Source organism: Magnolia sinica, chromosome 10, assembly GCF_029962835.1.
Source record: "Magnolia sinica isolate HGM2019 chromosome 10, MsV1, whole genome shotgun sequence".
NCBI lineage: Eukaryota > Viridiplantae > Streptophyta > Magnoliopsida > Magnoliales > Magnoliaceae > Magnolia > Magnolia sinica.
In genome coordinates, this window is record NC_080582.1 from 5,672,029 (window position 1) to 5,685,393 (window position 13,365).

At 37.3% G+C, this 13,365-nt stretch overlaps 1 long non-coding RNA gene across 1 annotated transcript; it reads right to left on the reverse strand.

The window, feature by feature from the left end:
- Positions 1–2,768: 2,768 nt before the first annotated feature.
- Positions 2,769–5,535, reverse strand: LOC131257331 (uncharacterized). The gene is made up of 3 exons (XR_009177319.1): positions 4,781–5,535; positions 4,626–4,681; positions 2,769–4,012 (listed from the first exon to the last, which is right to left on the reverse strand). It is a non-coding gene; the product is annotated as an uncharacterized LOC131257331 (long non-coding RNA).
- Positions 5,536–13,365: the final 7,830 nt, after the last annotated feature.

The following is a 13,365-nucleotide window of genomic DNA, read 5'->3' on the forward strand; positions in this document are numbered from 1 at the left end:
AACAGATCTTGATTCCATTCTCTTCGGCTTCAGAAAAGCTCTATTATTGTCAAGACAGTAAGGCACACCATTAGGAGAGGGGCACAAATGGCAACTACATCATCTTGATTCATAGTAGATGCACCCTCTTTAAATTAGATCAGTGCCTTGTTTGAAAAGTGCAGAAACCCCACTCCCCATAATGGAGAAAGTCCATCAAACTAGCTCCAAGTGGCAAGTGTGTGCTCATTTTTAGATAAGGCCAACATTCCACCAATAACCAGTGTTGTTGTGTACCCAAATGTGGTTTGATTTTTTTTTTTTCCAAGGAATGAGTTGGCCTCAACCTTGTCAGAATCTGCTGCGACAATGACCAAAACTCCTACAGATTCAAAGATCTTTTACTGATTGGATTCCCTTAAGAGTTTTAGGATTTTTTTTTTCTTGTTCTTTTTCATGGGTGTGGTAACTGGAAAACTGAGTTGGACTTTTGATAAATGGAAAGCCCGAAAGACATGTTACAGATTGTCAGCCAATGAGATCTAAGTCGATGCCATGGTCTGGGTCTAGCTTTATTCCAGTGGTTACGCTTAATCTAAAGAAATGTTTTCTTGCCCTTTGGCCATTATCATTGTTATTATTGTAATGACTGGGAAAAGTCAGGGGGTGAGAAAGTGAAAAAGATAGAAAAATAAGAAGTGGATAAAATCCAAGGCATTCATTGACACGGCTTAAATCTACTTCATTCATTTATAAGGATGTATATTTTTAAATTTTTAGAAATACCACTAATTTATATTAGAAATATCATTTAATATCTGGTCGAATCTCTCCTAAAATAAATTGCATGGGCAAAAATATCACAGCTCTTTGCTTTATACATTGAAGAGATTAACTATTATTATAATTATTGTTACTGGTGTGTGCAATGCAGTATAGAGAAAGACTTACGGGAAAAGGTGAGGCTATAGGCAAATGATTATGCTTTACAACAAGCAGATGATGTGATCCTTTTTAAGGCCAAGTGGAGATATTTTAGCCAAGAGCCAAAACCTAATTACAATAAAGAAATTAAGGCAAAGGCTAGAAGTGTAGCCACTACTATCTAAGAGAAAGGTAGCCACTACTTCAACTTCACCTAAACATTTGCTCCTTAATGACCTTGTTTAGTTTATGGTAGCAGCAGGCCTGAATCAAGTTTCAGACCTTGTTTAGTTTAGTTTAGTTTTATTAATGTTATCATTATCATTTTTGGAAGGTAGTTTCATGGCAAGTTGATTCAGATGATCAATTATCTTACTGATCTGATCTTCTAACTAGCTGATTCATTTACATCAATTGTATGGCTAAAGTGAAAAATAATCAAATTCATCTAGCAATCATAAGAGGGAACAAAATCACATTAAACTCACTTGATCAATGAGGAGCTTCCAATTTGATGAGCCTCAGCAATGGCCAGTGTTTACTTACCTGGAATGCACCAGACTGTCGGATTGGTTGGGATCAGAACTCATCACTGAACAGGACAGGTTTTTGGCTGGGACTGAAACTCCTCAGTGAATGGGTCAGTTTAGTAAAAACACAAGAATACCATTTTATTAAGAACATGTAAGTTCACCGGGCTAAAGAAAACACGGCTCTGTTCATGTTGCCTTTCAACCATCACATGATTAGAAGCGAAAAAATCATCACAACGAAATGAAAAATTAATGAAAAAAATAAACAAATCACATAATTACCAAAATATGAAAACCAAATTCACATCATTAAGCAAACAAAAATTTCTGTTTCAGTAGAAATTGCTTTTTATTTATCTTAATCATCTTTCGGTCGACCAAATTGAAATCACTAGAAGAGCTTACCAAATAAGGATCTTTCATCATGTTCTGTTGCCCCATAGATGTTGAATCCTTGGATGCATGCAGTTGTTGCAACCGATAATCAGTTTCAGGTCGATGACAGATTTTTCTTAGTGGTACTATTTCCTACAATAAAAAAGAGAGGTTACCAAATGGAATTTTGGTTCAGCATATGTAGGAAAACAATCAGCTTTAACTGACTTGAACAACTGAATTGGTCCATAATTGTATATCTTCTCATATATAACTTTTTCAAATGAGAGAGAGGGCGAGGCAGGGAGGGACAGGGCAGAATTTCAAGATGGAAGCATTGAACAAAAACAATAAAAATGATGATGATGATGAACAAGAGATGCACACCTCAACATGTGCAACTGTCTTTCTTTAACAGTAAGAATAATGTTATTAGCACCTAAAAAAAGGGGATGGTGAGGGTCCACTACCCCCCAACCCAATTGCATCAAACTAGCCCAATCATCCATGATAGCTTCCCTTCTATAACTCACAAATAGCTTATGACCCAAATACCCATGAAATAGATATCCATGTATGCTAAGGCACATACTCGTGCATTCTCATGTATCTATTGAACATTGAAGCAGAGTAACAAAACCTATTACAATAATTTCATAACTAAAAATGTGATACATGAGCGTGAGATCCATGTCGTTCATCTAAAGGGCCTCACCATGTCAGAAGTAACCATGTCAGACACACCTTTTAGACATTAAAAGAGTGTATAAGATCACCTTGGTAGTGTTCATAGTAGACTACTGAAAAAGTTGTATAAGATCACCCTCTGTAGATCGAGTAGATACTTCTTCTCCTCAGTTTTGTAAAGCTGTACAACAAGATAGATTACGTTAAGAACACCACTCAAAAAGGAATAGAAATACTTTGATATTCTAGCAGAGTGACATAGATGATAAGCAGGCACTCAGAAATTATACTTCGACACCACACATATTTCATTCAAGTAATTCAAATTAAACCATCCAAATTATGTATAACAGTTTAGATGGACCGCAAACTAAAGATTTGTAGATATTTATTGGATAGTTAATAATGAAAAATATCCAATGATCTTTTTTCAACAAACAAGTGTCAACAATCAGAGGTTAGTCTTGTCCAATTAACCTGATATTTGCAAAAGTCCACAATTTAGTCTATTTAATTTGAGTTAATGAATGCCATGCATACCATTTCTACGTGCTTGTGTATCAAGTGTCATATGCAGCCAGAATATGAAATTTACTCCACAAAAAGGAATTCCTGAAAAATTGTCATTCAACAAAGATGACAAGACTCGTATTGCTTACTTTTCACTATGAAATTACAAGCTACTTTAATAAGGGAAAGACTTAAAGAGTGTAAAGCACTTATTTTCTTAAGCTATCTGCAACTTTATTCTTGTACAAATGAAAGATAAATCGAAGCCACACATCTGGCTGTGCCCCCTACCTTGGATGGGCCATGATGAAAAAATAACACAACTCCTGCAATTCTATGCCATTTAATTGGAGGACTTTGAGGAAAGAAAATGGATGATTAGAAGAAATAAATAAAGTACCACTGACCATCAGTTGGGAAAAATCCTCCAGTGGAAGGGTTGGGTTGTCTGTGGTGTGATTTTCAGTCTATGCCCATCCATGGTAAGGCCCACTAAAGGAATGGTTCAAATCTTGTACATGTGTTCAGGCATGTTTGGATACACAGAATCCATGGGGAAATAGAAATTGTTTTCCACTGACAAGACAATTGGGCTATTTGGATACATGACCTTGACATAGTAATAATCGCTCTTATCCATGATCAGAATTCCTGGGCACAAGAAATGAGGTAACTGTTGTCTAATGAATTCGAGAATTCCACTTGATACCCAAACACGGCCCCATTTTCTAGGATCCTTATCCAATTTTCTACAATAAACAGGAAATTATCATTGGATATTATTTTCTTTGGAAAACCCAGGGATTCCACACATCCAAACATGTGCAAGTGATAATTTTCTATATTTTGCAAGATTGGCAATAAATCATCAGTCACTGAAAAAGAACCATCCAAGTTGTTTACGAACAAAGTCATTCCAAAGAAGCTCAGGTACACTTTGGTCATTTTCAGTACAACCATCAAGCCAAATGATGAAACTGAGCCATGAAGTGGCACCAAATTACCTGCATTTCAAACTTAACAACATTATCTGATCCGCTGCCAATTCCATCAGTTTCGACAATAGAAGGCCCATTAGTAGAGAAGCCATTCATGCATAGAGTAGTATTGGGTGCATTTCCAGGATAACCACAGGCACACCTCTATATATGGGCATGTGGCAAACTAGCATGTGTAGGACATCTGAGCTGTATAGATGACAGACAGATAGTAAAATGGAAAATGAGAAGTTCTGGTTTAATACAGTTTTGAACTTAAAAAAAGAAAAAGAAAAAATGGCCATATATCCACACGTGTGTATTATATATAAATAAGGTTAAAAGAGAAAACTTCAATTAAAAAATTAGACTTTCTTTTTAACATGTTTAATTCATTTTCGCCCCAAAAATCTTTTTTTCTTTCCTCCTATATTTCAAAATATAGGGAGTTTTTAACGCATAATCAATTATATGAGGTTTTTTTTTTTTCAAAAATACAGAGTTTTGCTACCTATGAGATGACTTGGCTAAAAATCAGGCAAGTCAATGGGGCAGCAAATGTATGAAAATGATGGCTGGTTTATAAGAACTCGCCAAATTCTTTTGGACCGTCCATTGTTTCCTTACATGTGTGGCCTACCTGGTGATTTTTTATGGCTAGATTACTGGGCTAGTTCATCAAGATAGCAATCCCTCCTGTTACATGGCCCAGGTGTCCTACACATGTTAGCCACATACAGAGTTTAAGATTGTAAAGAAATGATTGTCATTGGAATGGAGTACAAATGAAATGACCTAAAGCCCAAACGCCCACTTCCTTTCTTCAGAAGGAAACTGCAATCGTGGAGATATTTCATTCGGATTCATATACTCATTTTGTTGTATACTGTGCACAAGGACTGAAGTTGTGGGACCATCGCAGTTCGAACTAGAATAAATGCTTCCCTGGAGAAACATTGATTGAGAAGAAATGATTCATGAAACAGACTCAAAGCACTTGAAGATTTATATATCCAACAAAGATTAAAATGCCAACTGCCTAATCTCGTGACTGCAATTCAAGACATTGTAGTTGCAACATTAGCAAAAACGAAGAAAACTGTCGAGACAACAAGTGACGCAATTTGCAGGACAAGGACCAGATAGTTAGAATGGTTAAAATGGGGTGACATTTTTGGGCTCATGGCCCATCCATGTCTAGATCACCAAACCATGTGCCCCTCTTGTAGAGACTCAAACGGCCTGAGGATACTTTAAATACCCTTGGGTTCGAGCATTGAATCATTCTTTTGAAGATATTGTCAACTACTTGAATGTCAACTAAGCATTTTGTAACTGCATTTTCAGATTTTGAAATTGTAATGATATCAGAATTTAATGGAAACTATCACAACAGTAGCAAGAACATCAATCTAAAACTTAATTTGCAAGCTTTGACAAGAAAATTGAAGTTAATTTGCAGGCACATAGGCCACCACATTGACAACAACAAAATTGAAGTTAATTTGCAAGCACACAGGCCACCACATTGACAACAACAAAAATTTCCAGCAATGCTTCAAAGCAATGAATTACAAAATTCTCATTGAAATCTAACTTTTCTAAAATGCATTTTAGATGGCCCTAGGGTGTTTCCAGCTACCATGGTTAAGATGAACTATTTCACATATGTAGGTTACAACTACCATCAAGAAACATGTTTTCCTGAATGGTGTGGATCTACTACCAAAGCAATCAATTAGATACCTATCCACATTTCACACAGCCAATAGATATTTAGTGCATTTCAAGGTCACACATTAACTAGATTTTATCATAAAACTACCCCAAGTGCCATTTTTTTTCTATGTATTTCTTTATTTTTCCTTCTATTTTGAGAAACATGGTAGTGACTCAGCTGAGTCACCCCAACTCCAGTGCAACTCATCTCAAGACCAAATGAGTTGGTGCAAGTCTTAAAACCATGCAGACAATGGCTAACCAACATAAGTTTGAGCCCAACCTCTCACCTATGGATCCATGAACACAAAGCCCCGACTAAAGCCAACTGGTATGGATCTCTCATTCTCCACTAGCACATCTTCAGATTTCAACAATACAATGTACGGATCTATGTCATGCATACAAGTTCCAATAGAATCAAGCTAAGAAACTAACTGTACAAACAGATGAACAGATCCAGAAACATACATGCTTCAACAACCCAGTTCCGATTCTACAGATAGAGAAAGGATCTAATTGAGTCAAAAGCATGAAAACCAGATCAGACATCAACCAATCACCAAAAACATGCAGAATTACACAATCTGGGTTAAAAAAAGAACAAAAACCATCCAGGATCCAAGATTGAGAGAGACAGGGGTGAGATCTGATACCAATAGTGGGGATGGTGGTGACGATCTCTCCAAGCTTAAGCTTGTAAAGGATGGTTGTTTTACCGGCGGCATCAAGGCCGACCATCAAAATCCTCATCTCCTTCTTTGCGAACAGACGACTAAACAACTTCGTAAACGTGAGCCCCATTTTCACCTACAATCCAAAGCTAAAAAAGAAAAATATAGAGATGATCAGATCATACAAAAGGAAAGAAAGAGATGGAAGACAGAATATCAGATCTGATTTGATCACTATAAATGAGAAGTAAACGAGAGAGAGAGAGAGGGAATGGGGTTTTTTTCCAAGGAGCGAAGGGAAATGAAACGTTTCGTGAGAGGGGGAAAAGAAAAAGGTAGCTCGTATTCCGTATTTTTACCTACTATGGTCCTGCTACGGTTGTAAACCATAGCTAAAAGCCCTATGGACTATAGCCATTGTACATCCTTCGTAGCTCCTCCGCGTTTGCACCACATCTGATGGTGCTGGACGGATGGTTTTGTCGAGGGCTATGTGGGGTCCATCATGATGCATTTGATATATCTAGTCCATTAATTTTGTAATTTTTTTATAGGGAATGACCCCAACATCTAGGAAAATTGAAGGTTCAATTGAACCACACCATCAATCAATGGTAGGAATTAATCTCCACTCTTTCATACCGTGTGGTCCACTTGAGCATTCGATCTACTTCATTTTTTGGACTCTTGCCCTAACATTCTATTTCAAAATGGATAGACATATTAGATGGAGCACACACATTTTAATAGGCCTCGTAGAGTCACTTATGGGGCTATCCCAGGCTAATTGAATGTTTAGAAGTGTTGCCTTTTAACTACGGTTTGGGGATCTTTTAGCTACGCTTTTAAGCTGTAGTAAAGTAGCTACGGTCTATATCCGTAGCTAAAAACTAGTATAGTCCGTAGCCTTTGATCATTTTTTTGGTAGTGTTGGATTTCTGTCTCTTATCCCTTTCTTTCTGTGGAGACTACTGCATGGTGCTTTACCTGTTGATGATCATATTCAGTTAAAAGGGATCCACTTAGCTTCAATTTGCAACTGCTACAGGAACGCGCCTGCAGCTAGCCCTCAAGTCGAATCCCTCTCACCTTTTCGTACTTGGCTCTCTAGCTAATTGTGTCTGGCAGCGTTCAGCTGATTTCTTCGGGATTGCGCTATTCCGTCAAAACTCCATCCAAAACCGGCTCCATTGGTGGTGGCATAGACCCCTTCCTTATCGTAGCAACCAAGTGGGCCTCTGTTTAGCCCTAGCCTTCATTCTGTGGGAGGTTTGGAAAGCTAGGAATGCAGCCAAGTTTGACAATAAGGAGCTCTCTACTACTGGTGTTTTCTCTAAGGTTATATGGTGGTTGGAGACCCTCTTCCCCCAGATTGCGAGAAACATCCAGCGTCATCCTTCTTCATCTGCTACTTCCTCAACTATCCCCCTTGCCGGCTCTCCCCGTCCCGCCCACTCATTCTCTATTGTCAAGTGGGTCAAGCCCAGAGAGGGATGTTTCAAGTTAAATGTGGACGGTTCCACGCTCTCAAATCTAGGCCCTGCAGGTGGAGGCGGCATCTATAGAGATCATCTAGGCAATCCGATCTTCACTTTCGTCTGCAGCTACGGTGAAGCATCCAACAATATGGTTGAATTGCGTGCTATTCTCAACAGTTTAAAATTTTGTTTGTCTCATGGCCTCTCTGGAGTCATCATTGAATCAGACTCCAGTTGGGTGGTGTCCTGTCTCATGATGGATTCCTTTCCCTCTTGGAAATGGTCCTATTGGCTGACTAGGGTCAAGATGCTCTTCTCTCGGGGTAATTTTCGGATAGCCCATGTTCTAGGAGAAGCCAACAGTCCGGCTAATGGTCTGGCCAAAAAAAATTTAGCAGAACGCAAACGTCATCGGTTTCCGAACGGGAATACATCCCCATTTTTACATTGGGATACCCCTAGGATTGTAGCCGTTGGATCTGAATTTATTTTCAGTGATCCAAGCCATTTATATAATGGACGTGTTCCCAAAAACTTATTTTGGATGAAATCTTTTTAGGTTATATTATATATATATATAAAAATATATATTTATATATAAGTTAAAAAGTAATTATTATCTTATATATATATAAGCATAATTATTACTTTTTTATTTTTTCTGCTAAATGTTCAAATGTTTGTATCCTTTTTATTATTTGTCTGTTTTTTATAATCTTCATCTTTTTGGAATGATAATCAGATGGGCTTTTTAACAAGATTAAAATCATTTCGATTGGACCTCATTTGACGTGCTAAAAATATGTTCGTCTAGTATATGAAATTGGTTGTTTGCAATTTATTTAATTATTTATTTTTGATGATCTTAGGATCATTAAAAACATCGTCTGATAAGCTTTTCATTGCAACTGAAATCACTTCAATTACATCTCATTTGACTAGTTTAAAGTGCAACCAAAGTTTTTTCGACTTTAGTCACTTGACAATGCATGATTTTGGTAAATGGGTCAAATCTTCATAATCATAACTCTGGCTAGCAGTAGAGGATCCCGATTCCGTTGGATGAGTTTTTAAGTTACACGAGAGTTTTCATAATGAGAGCCATCTATGTGAACATAAGTATTGACAGCTCAAGTGGGCCTTCCTGTAATATGTTAATGAAATCAACTCTAACCATCAGGTGTATGACCTCATGTTAGGCATAGGGATAAACAATTAGACCCATATATGATTTGGGTGGACCACATGATTAGAAACATTGCATGTGATGACATCCACCTACCAAATTGTTTATGTTGGTGTGGCCCACTTGAATCTCGGATGGGCTTACTTTTTAGGCCCCAGGCCTAACCTTTGGTATGACATCTAATAGTTGGATTGGATTTTACATCTTCACCATGGTCACCGTATAAAAAAAAATAATCAAGGGATGATGTCTCTCCCAACTGTTTCCTTTGATGTGGCACATCAAAACCTCAGGTCAGCTTGATTTTTGGCCATAAGTCTAACGTGAGATGGCATATTTAATGGTCAGAGTGGATTTTCCATACACATCATGGTGGGCGTCCCCCTTCCAACTATTTTTCGTAGTGGCCCGCTTGAATAATGGATTTACCTAGTTTTTGAGCGAACCCTAGGCCCGCTTGTTGCCATGTTGCCAGAATTTAGACCCATCTGTGATTTAGGTGGACCACACAATTAGAAACATTGTACAAGATGACATCCACCTACCAAATAGTTTCCGTTGGCGTAGCCCACTTGAATCACGAATGGGCTTAATTTTTAAGCACAAGCCTATCTTTTGGTATGACATCTAATGGTTGGTTTGGATTTTACATCTTCACCATGGTGGCCATATAGAAAATCAAGGGATGATGTCTCTCGCAACTGTATCCTTTGATGTGGCCCATTCCCAAATGTGTGAATACTAAGGTATCCCATGATATCGAGGCTAATATAAATGTGATATATTAGGTCCGAATAAAGTGCATTGTCATAAACATGATTAAAATCAGATCAGGTCAGGTATCTAACTGGGTACGTAGAACAACCATCAATTTGTGTGCGGAGATTATCGTACACAAACATTTTCACCACATTTGTAGTGAAAATGATATTTGTGGGCCCCATTGTGATGTTTTGATTTCATCCATTCCAACCATTATGCATGTCATGCCATGTTTACTAATCAGCCAAAAAATTAAAATAATCCATGATTTAGGTGAGCCACACTATAGTGAACATGTGAGAGGGGGATTAGTAAAGGGGCCATCTTGTTGTGTGTATATCATCCAATCCATTAATGTGAAACACCTACCCTAGATGATGATACATGTAAGAAACTAGATCGTTCGGAAGTTGGGGAAAGGGCTTAGCAACGAACGTTCCTCTCCCAACTTTTCCTACCGGTGTGGCCTAGCTAACTCATAGATTGGCCTGAATTTTGGGCCCATGAATAACCAGAAGGGGTTTTGCACAATGGTTAGAGTCGATGTTTTCAACACATCACAATGGGATTCGTGCCACAATTACGGTGAAAACGGTTGCATGTGATCATCATATCAATGGCTTCCATGTGGTGGCGCATGAAACAAGGGATGTCCATGCACGGGCCCAGCCCAATCAGAATGAATTTTATTTATTTATTAATAATAAGAATGGCTGGTGGGCCATGGCTCAACCCGCTTGAAATCTGAGCCGTACGTGTCCAATCCCTGGCCCAGCCTGTTGACAGCCCTAAAAGCACTGGTCACACAATGTAGATTTCCGAGAAAAAAAATAGGGCAAGTTCGCTCATCTGGTGGGCCACACATGCTTGGATGTAAACCTTTTAGCAAAATTTCACAGGCATCAATTTCTTGTGCACGTGTTAGGCCCATCTGAAGACAGGATGGCTTGACCTCTGTGCCAGACCGTACACGGAGGTCTGCTGCCTTGATGTGGGGCTTCAAGCGCATAGACTCTCACACGTGTGCAACATTCCAACCACTCATCAGGTGGACTTTGAGAATGTCCTGCTCCAAATCAGGTGGGCTGCACGTGCATGCAAAAAATTCTGATAGTTAAAATACACAGAATTTTGATACTCATGGCAGAATTGTATAGGCGGCATACAAGTAATTCAAATCAAACCTTATAAATTGTGGGCCCAAATATAGATGGCTGGCAACGCACAATAATTTTCTAACTAGCCGATTAATGGACCGTTAATGGTCAGTTGAAAAAAATAAGTTGAACTGTCCGAACCCACGTGGGAGAGAAATGCCTACATTCAGGCCTTTTGTATCATGCCTCGCAATTCGGATACCTTTTAGACCCGAGTTACAGCTCACGTCTCATACACAAGTATACATAATTCTACTCACCGTACATTTGTTTATAGGTATGATTTACTATATTATAAGTTTTCACTAACTCATCATTCATACATTCACACAATCATATGAATTTTCATCTCAAATTCCATTACATTCACAATCATGAAATTTAAAATTTGGAATGCGACTACGGCCATTCTTTTGAGACTTTATTCAGCTAGAGCATCAAATATTGTTTAACAAAATCATAATTATAAGCAATTTAAAATTTAATCCACACGTCAATAACTATATAGAATAAAAATTAATTTTTATATCAGTTATTTGTATAAACAAATCATCCATTTAACATAGTACGTTCATCTTCTGTCAAATACGACAATCGATCTTGTGTTTCATCCACCAATCGGCCTCATTATTTGGCATTTGGTTCGGATTTTCTATCTCGTTTATCAATAAACCTTTGTGAATCCACAACGTTTACTAGTTAGGTTACTATGCCAAAATCGTGAATTTGCGACTGACAAGATTCGTGGCAAAACACAATTAACGACGGACTTGGTCCGTCGCTGTTTTCCGCACCGCAAAAATTAAATGACAGATTAAATTCGTCGCTAATCTGCAACGGTTTGGGTCCGCGAAAATAAGCGACGGATACTATCTGTCGCAAAATTTAAAAAACCGTTGCTAAACTAAGTAAACTTTCCGTCATTGTAAAATTTGGTGACGGATAAGGTCCATCACTGCTCTTAGTTTAAGGGATGGACCTCAAATCCGTTGTTGATTTTCGACTAGTTCAGAAATTAGCGACGGCCCAATTCCTCGATAAAATTTCTGCAAAAAAAAAAAACAAAAAAAAACAAAAAAAAACCAACATTATATTGATTGTTTCTTGAATTTGTTACACCTTATACTCATCCAAAAAAAATAAATTCACAAGATTGTTTAATAAGATCCCCATTCACAAAATTCAAAAGATTAGCCTGAATAAGTTACTGTACTAAAATATGATTTTGGATTTGTTTGGATGCTCAGTTGGCCTGAATAGCAATCTGAACTAAATATATGTAAATAGCTAAAATTGAAGTGTCGCAGCCACCACATTAAAAACATTGATTTGGAAGGGTTGGAAATCGTCTTGAAAGATTTAGGAATGGTCCTAAACCATTCCTTAATAGGGCCTCAGTAAAAAATAGGAACGATTTAAAACCATTTTGATGACTGTTTATAGCAATGGTTTAGAACTATTCCTAAATTTCTGCAACTACAAAAGAAAACCCTGTAATATATTCATTATTTTCTAAATTCGTTGCACCTGATGGTCATCTTATCCAACATTGGTAGGCATCTAGGCACATCTCATGCATTAGGTTCACATCTTCCTACCATCAATTGAAACAAGCATTTCTATTGCACTTGATTTTCTTCCTACTTACGAGATGGGTTGGCCCCTGATTCAATTTTTGAAACATTGGTCTGTATATGGTACAGAAGTTGTGTTAGTGAGTCTCAGTCATAGATATCAAACTAGTATGAGATCATAAGAATGCAGTCCATCTACATTAACACCTACCTTTTGATTAGTTCCAATCAACAAGGCGTTCTCATATCCACTTTCGTAGACCATTTTAAATTGTATTTCATAAACTGCATAAAAAATAAAATCCATTCATCTTTGCATTATAAAAACTCTTATATGGCACGTGTGGGTTGTTGAATCTCCTAGTCTTTGTTCACAATCCTTTGCTAATTTCCAATTATTAAAAATAGAATTAGCAGTATATTTGTTGCCAACCTGTAGATACGTACGATACAGAATTTAAATATTTGCTAGCAAAAAATATTTATCCCAAATCTCACAAATCATATGAGGTAAATCTATGAAAATATAAGCTAATTCTCACTTTTCTTAGTTAAGATAATGATTACCTTCAAACTAAAGTGTAAACCAAAGTTAGATAAAGAAATAAGCTTTGGATAGTTTGAATTAAACTGCTTGAAATAATTAATGTAGATGAATCCTAAGCTTCGAAATCAGCCAGCAAACCTTTAAGTTTCAATGCATTACTTGCAATAGTATTTGGATTTAGTCTCCAAAAAAATCAAGGACAAGAAATTAGAGGAAAGATAAAATCAAATCAATAAACTTTAAAAATTAAAATAAAATAAATTCTTCGAGTCACAACCTATTT